The 8288-nt window shown below is 33.5% G+C and overlaps 1 pseudogene; it reads right to left on the minus strand.

Moving 5' to 3' along the window:
- Positions 1–3400, minus strand: part of LOC126965583 (gamma-aminobutyric acid type B receptor subunit 1-like) — a 78801-nt pseudogene extending 75401 nt beyond the window's left edge.
- Positions 3401–8288: the final 4888 nt, after the last annotated feature.

The raw sequence follows: 8288 nt of genomic DNA on the forward strand, positions 1-8288 counted from the left end.
TGTGTGTTTTTGTTGTTTAGCGTTCAACAATCTTCAGATATTGCTTATATTTAAACGCGTGTCGAAGCTTGCCTGAGGTGTGTCTAACGGATAGATTCAAATGGAGGATTTACGGCCGTTTCGATAAAAATCGTAACTATCGTTGAATTTTCTGTCCCAATAAACTTATCGACGGTAACTCACCTTATCCGTACACGCTGTCTGTCAATGGGACGACGTATAGCTTACCAGCGGCAGAAGTTTATATGGAAATTTTAATTCACGCGTCCTAATATAAGGCGATAAGAATGACTTATCGGGTATGTTGGGACAGCTTCAGATTATTGACAGCTAAATACTGACTGTAGAAGGTAGTAATTTATCTCTATCTGTATATTGGGAGCGGCCGTTAGATTTTAATATGATGACAGATAGATGACACATGTATACTTCAGTTTATGTTGTTCTTAACGACATTTTAGTTAAACACAAGCTAAATACTGTTTTGTAATAGAAAAAGATAAACTCCATTTTAGACGTCGTTATTGTTAGGTCACTGTTTAACAAAACATGTGTCTAAGCCATGTTTAAATTATTTTTCCGTAATAACACAGTAAAAGTTTTGTAACCTTTAGATATAATTTACTATACTATGACTACATATCCAAGTATTAAGCAAAACAATTGTATAGTTATTTTATTCATTGTCTGCAACGATAATATTATAAAAGTTTTAATTGAGTTAGTATTGACGAACAAGATCATTAACATAGTTAAGTATTAACATTCTAATTTATGTCTACTATCTTCAATTATGTTGCTTATTTCCATCAACTTTAATAACGAATTCTGTTTCAGAATACGGAATAGGCTATCATGATTAAGCCTCGATAGAAGTGTGTATTTTATTCATTCTATTATTAGTCAGAAAATGTATGAAATATTTTATTTACTTTGATGAAAACATTTCATAAGTCTGCTTTAAAAACTATAAATTTATTGCAAATTATATCAAAAGTGTTCTGAATCTGTTCAAAGAGACCTGTAAGTCAATCAATTAGGCCCCTAATTCGCTTAGATGAAATAAAAATCTCTCCCTCTTCATTTTGTCAAAAACATTCGTAGTCTAAACCTTTACGGCACCATAATGTTAATATATCAACGCATAAAACGTGACAATTTTTTCAATGATCAGTTTTTAGTATGGTGATATGAAAAATACGAGCAAATTTAAATGAAACACATTTTAAGTGATACAAGTAAATACAATTTATTAACATTATTATTTCTTTATCAAATTTTGTTTTTTTTTTTTCATAAAGTGATACCAATACCAAATAATAATTAGTATTAAGAACAAGTATTTGTCAAGCGCATGAAAATATACTGATGAATGTAAGACCCAACTTGTTGGGCTAAGAAACTAAAAAGAGGACAAATGAAATTGTCAATATGCTTTTTTTAACAGCAATGATCATCGCCGCCCGACATTTTCATGCAATACCAGAGGAATCACAGGCCGGCAAGGCATTTAAGAAAGGTGTACGCGCTTTTTACTTCCCAACAAATCTAGATTCAAGTATTTGATTTTCAAGTGGACATTCTCCTTGATTACAACGGAGACTTTTTCACTGCTTATAAATAGATAGAAAGTTGGTATTTTATCAATTATCATTAGGTTAACACCGCTCTCGTCTTGTTACTTCTTTAGCGAAAAAAAATATTAAAATGTGTAAGTTAACGAGTAAATTAGTAACATTGAAAGTGCTTAACTCACCTTACTATCATTGCTGTGAAGTAGTAATTTAAAACCAAAGAGTAAATCCGATCTCGCGTTCACGTCTGCTAAAGCTGAAATTCTGCAGCCGGCATACAGGCTTGTCCACCTTGCCAGCCCCCGTCACCTTCCATAGGAAAAATACCGCCTAAATGTAAATCATCATCACGTTTTGCTTCACAATGTTTACAACAGTAGCTGAACAATAACAACAGTAGAGCCCACCCGTGCCACTTATCCCTCCTCACTTGTAAACACTTGGCAACAAGGAATAATTGTACTAAAACACTCTCTAACAACGCCTTAACTCTTAAATATTTCCTAGTTCGTAAAACTAAATTCACAGCCACTTTTAATTTCACTAGGGGATGTTTTGGAAAATTATAGTTTATGTTGTGCGAGAATGATACATTATGAGAGAATATCACTCGGAGGGAGAATAGAAATAGCCTAACAGCGTGAAATTGTGAAATTTCGTGAGATGAGGTAGTAAGGACGACCAGCGACGCTTAGATACCGCGGACGGCTCGCGACCTCCGGCGCCCAGGGTCATCGCTTGAGGTCTGAACATATCATTATATGCTCTTGTCATTTTCCATTCTCAGTCCTGCAACAAAATAAAACTTTCATTAGCATCGATCGTAATCAAATTTTCGTCCTAATTTCTTAGACTATGTGCGGATTCACAAAAAAAAATTGAAAACAGAATTTTATGAATGATGCGGGACACGAAACCACGACCTCTCACGTTCCGTGCAACTGGGAGTTGAACAACTCTCAGTTGGAAGAGCACTCGCCCGGGACGCGAAAGGTTGTGGGTTCGAGTCCCGCATCGTTCATAAAATTTTGTTTTCAAATTTTATTTGTGTATTAATCCTAGAAGGTTATCACTTAAAAAAAACAAATTGTTCAGATTTGCAAGAGCGACATCTCAAGTCAATTTCCTAATATAAAAATATTAGGGCTGAGCAGGTTATAAACTGTAAAGTAGATCCTGTAGATGAAGCCACAACCTGAGAGTTTAACAAAGCATACAAGATTTTATGACTATACGTCACTCGACCGGTTAGCTCAATTGGAAGAGCACTTGCATGTTCTTAAATTTTTTGTTTTAAAATTTTATGTGTTTTCAAATTGTTTTGTGCGGATTCTTACAGACTCAGCCTCTTTGCTTAAAGATTAATATTTGTTGTATTTTGAATATGTGAGTTTTAGAAGACCACAAATACATAATTTACATCATTTAATTTGAGTTTTAAAGAGCAAATATTCTGTGCACGTTTACCAGTATTTGTCCCTGTGTCTGAAATAATATTAAATAATTTTTAGAGCTTGTAGCCTAAGTAAAATCTATTAAATTCTCAGTGAAAGAATATAAGTGTTGTTTTAAAATATTCTTGTATAGGCATGGATGTCCACGAAAGTGAGAACTTATAATACGCAAGAATTTATTTTTTATCATCTTGGATTCCATATCGGAGTAAAATATTCCAGCTGCGACTGCACAAGCGTTCAATAAGGACACATACTTTTATATGATGCATGTTTATCTTTCAACGCCTTAAAGAGAGATTAGTTGTGCATTACCCGATATAATCGCTGTAGTGAGTGTCAACTTGGCATCAAGAAATACCTCAAATTCATGTCCGCCTAGTGTAAATCTCTTTGCAATTTCGTTTTTATTTCTTGTAAAAGAAGTGTTATTTATTTTAACCTATAAATAGTTTGTTACTTTCGCCATAGAAATTTAACCTCTTAAAGTCTTCCTGCATATGGTAACACATCATTAAAATCAACAATATGGAAATACAATGGACAACACTGGCACAAGAAAAATTTGATATATTAAAACCATAATAGTGTTACTCTTCGTGTAGCGTTAAGTTCCACAAAGGATGTCCACTTTTCTTGTTCTAAAAATAGTTCTATTGTTAACGTTTTGCTGAGAAAACTAGATGATTTTCTCGTGGCCTTACATTTTCGTTTAAAATTATGCACATATTATTGACCAAGAGGTAAAGGGTCTCGTATCCCTGTGGTCACATTGATGACATGCTTTCTCCTACCTTGGCTGTATTTTTTTTCATAAGAGGGGGGCAATCGGGCAAGAACACGTGATGGAAAATTGTGGCTAAACTGCCCATAAACATCCGTAACACTGAAGGTTAATGCGGTAGACGAAGAGAGAGCACAAATCTCTACGCAACTCCAAAGAATCAGGCCGATCGGAGGATCGGATATTAAAAAACGTTTTATTAGAAAATTGCTAGGTGCAAATTATTTCCTTTACGGCACAAATAGACATAATGAAAATATGGGTCTACTACGGTCTGCTGTTCAGACCAAATTGCGACACACAAACTGGTTATCTATAATACTACCTTGCACAATAATTTACTCCAAATGATATATTTAAGGAATGTATTTATTGAATTGCAATAAATTGAAATTAAAATACGTAGTTTTCCAGTGATTTTTAATAACGCATTTATATTAAACTAACATTGAAATTTGCTTTCTCGTTTCAGCCTGTTTTTCTTAATCTCGGATAAAGGTAAAGTAAAATCGAAAAGCATTATATCATATTATTTACATAGTAAATAACTGCTATCAAATATTAATTTATTGATGACAAATAAAAAGATTCACTGAAAAGTATGAGTAATAGTGTAGAACAAGTTTCGATGGAATAATGGGAAGTGGATAACAATATTTCAACTTGAGTTAAAACGATGAATATTAAAGACAGCAATGTCTTTGTTCGAATATTGTTGGATAGAGAAATCGTGGCCATTCATCGGAATATCTATCGTCAATAAGCTCCAGTTTCGTAATACCTTCGTATTCTATATTTTCTAATCTTCAGCCCTATTGAAAGAAACTTTATTCTGAAAGTAATTTTAACTTAACATTTTATGATTGTAATAACAAAAGAATATTTTTGATAAGATCTCCTATGATGTTGTAAACTTAAGTATGAATAATAAAATATAAAAAAGGAAAAATAAATAAATTCACTATAATGATCGACTTGTAGTGAGAGAATAATACTTAATTTTCTTGCGTAGTAATTAATATGTATGACTGAATATCATTTTACTGAAGTGGCAGTGGTCGGGGCACATAGTTAGACGGACAGCTGATGATCGTTGGGACAGTAAAGTCCTCAAATAATGACCACGTACCGGAAGACGTAGTGTTGGTAGCAGGAACCAAAGAGGATGTAAATACTACGTAATAAGAGGCGGGACTGCCTAAGTAAAAATTTATATTTAGTTTAGTTTGAATCGTGCAGGCATTTGACAGGCATTTGACATAAGTTTGAAATTACAGTATCGCGATTGGCCACGAATCCGGCTAAGTTTGAAAGCGAACAGTTGCTTAAAACGTAGTGGATTTACGTTAGTTAGTGGACGGCTACCTCCGTTTTTTACAAGATTTATAGCCGTCATCTGTCAAACTATCAATGACTGCACGTTTCATACAACGGAGTGAATCGCTTTTTTCTTAGAGAGTTTCGCTAGCCTGGCAGAAACGATCGTCGTGGAGATCTTTGGGGTCATTGCACTTAAGACTATAGAAGGACGGTATCAGTTTTAAGATTATTTTTCAATCGTGTTGTAAAAATGATAATCCATGTTTAAAATCACATTTTCCCAAAGAAGTTGGTAATTAATTTTTGTATCGGAATACCAATATTGAAAAACAATGGCGGAAAGAACAAATATCAAAATGTAATTTTGCAAATGCGCTATAAGGGTAGGACTTGCATAGGAATGTTTATCTTATTAAGTTTATGTACAAATACTGCGAATTAAGACGTGGTTAGAACTAAAAGTGGCTATTTGAGTAGTAAAGGAGACGAGACTATTTAAAAAGAGAGGAAGGAACGTATCCATTATGTTTGGTTATAACTATCACTGGTTCATTAGATAGATAGCTGAAGGTTTCAGACACCTTTATGGAGAGTTTATATCATGGGTGCAGGTAAAGTTAATAATATATATGGGATTGCGAGTTATTACATAGATAATTTAGTGGGTTATCTATTCAACAGCATGAGTAATAATGTAGAATTTTGTAGAATGCATCTTGGCTTTATTGATGTTGATGGTATTTATATACTAATCGGTGATTTTTCGAGGCCAAACCTATCTAGGTCTATCTATTTATCTAAGTCTCCTATCTAGAAAAATACTTGTATCGAATTTTATTCCCGTCCTCGTCCAAGTATCTCTATCGTAAGAAGCTTCATCTGGTACGATTATTCGTTTGAACCTTTTTTTTAGAAAACTGCACACCCATCCTTCTGTTGTAGTTGTTTATAGATAGCTCGATCACTCTATCTCAATAATACACCGTTTTCTCATATTACTATAATAATAAGATTGTGAATGATAAATACGAGATAAGTAAGAACATCATAAGATCTGAGTAGTGGTATTGCTTATACTTTGCTTATATCTAACGCAGTGCGGTTGAACTATTTGACAGCGTTCAACGTAGAGCTACTGAATTATCCTTGAACCAGTTTTCTACTGATGAATGGATCCCTCGGGGCTGCGTAGGAATTGTGTGTGGATTACCTTAAAAAGTGGCTCGGTCAATGTTCCGAACTATTCAAAGGCACATTCGTTCATTTATTTTATCGTGACATGTTAAAATAGCAGTTTTTACAAAATGTTTCCAAAGAACACCCACTTGTAAACATTATTTATGTCACTGCCAACTAATGAGTTCGAGTTTGTGTCTTGATGCAAAGCAGAATGGCTGAATAGACAACACGAGTGTTACAGTGGCACGGCACAGCGGTTATGGCATATAATATTTTGTTTGCGACGAAATAAATAAAAATATAATTAAATACGGGTAAAAATAAATAATGTCGCACTTATGGTGGGCAATGTCTAATGCGCATGCGCGATGTAAGCCATAAACATTTCACTCTTTTTTAATTCGGAGTTTACTGCTTTTTTCCTGTATAAACTCAAACGAAATAAATTCATTTTATAAATTTTGTGGCCATTGCCATGAAACGAAATTAAAATGTTTTCATTCTAGTAGAGTTTCATTAAGAAACTACCTGTAGAAGTAGACAGTTTTGTATTGTATTTTTAGGGTATATATTAAGTAATTACTATTTCGTACCATACATTTTTTTAAAATTGCATTCACCAACTGGGATTGGAGGTTCATTTTAATCCTTTCCTACATTTGGTGTTATAATAACCGATCTATGGAAAGTTTTACCAATACCTTTCTTGAACCCATCTATAGGATGAAGTATTTAAATCAGGTAATACTAGTGATCTCTCAAATTTTAGAGCTATTTCTGTATTGCCTGTTTTCAGAAATTTTTTTGAAAAACTTATTTTAAACCATATAAGTTACACTTTAGCACTTTGCTGACGTGTAAACAGTTTGGATTTACGAAAGGTCACTCAACAACTGATGCGGGTGTCGAGCTTCTTCATCATATCTATGACGCATGGGAGGATCCAATGGATGCTCTCGGCGTTTTTTGTGATCTATCAAAGGCATTCGATTGCGTTCAACACGAGACTTACCAAGAAATTACAACACTATGGCATCAGGAACAATGCGCTAAAACTTATTAGTTCTTATTTGGAAAATAGAATTCAGACTTTGGATTGGTATAAATGGAAAGCGCGCCCTTGGATCAACCATAAAAATGGGTGTCCCACAGGATTAAAATCTTGGTCCGTTTCTATTTTTAATCTATATAAATGATTTGCCATATGTTGTTAAGGGCAATCATGAAATTGTTTTCTTCGCTGATGACAAAGCCCTTTTATTTAAGACTAGCTGACCCGGCAAACGTTGTTTTGCCATATAAAGTATAATTCACGCGATAGTTTTATAAGTAATAAAATATTGCCTATATTATAGCCTGTACATCATCTATTGTCAATAGTTTTTGCAGCGCACGCAAAAATAGGTTTTCGATTTTACACCTTGTGTTACAAAATAGAAATTTTATTACGGATCCCTAATTTTGAAAAAAAAACATAGCCTATAGCCTTCCTCGATAAATGGACTATCCAACACTGAAAGAATCTTTCAAATCGGACCACGTTAACGTACACTACGAATTATATTCGGAATGTTTGAAGGTTAAATACTTAATTACATTAACATAAATGGGTTTCTAATATTATTTGAGAAATATGATTTAACTTTATTAAATAAGTCAATAAAATGTTTAAGAACAATTTCGTAGATTAATAATATAATAACTGACTTATATGGGAATGTTATATAATTTTATGTGATTATTTTGCTTTTTTCCCTCTTAATTTTATTATATATAAATATTAGTTCGTAATCATAAATGTTAAGGCAAGTCTAATGTTTTAGTGTTAAGACAAAACCGTAGTAGAATTTATTAATATAATGTAGATTCAACCTTAGTTAATCTAAGGAGAGGACTGGTCTCCACTGTGCTCCAACTAGTTATCGCAGGCGTAGTCGCAAAGTGCGGGAACTAATACTACGTCCAAGTTGGCGTACT

The sequence above is a fragment of the Leptidea sinapis genome, chromosome 8 (genome assembly GCF_905404315.1).
Source record: "Leptidea sinapis chromosome 8, ilLepSina1.1, whole genome shotgun sequence".
NCBI classification, from domain to species: domain Eukaryota; kingdom Metazoa; phylum Arthropoda; class Insecta; order Lepidoptera; family Pieridae; genus Leptidea; species Leptidea sinapis.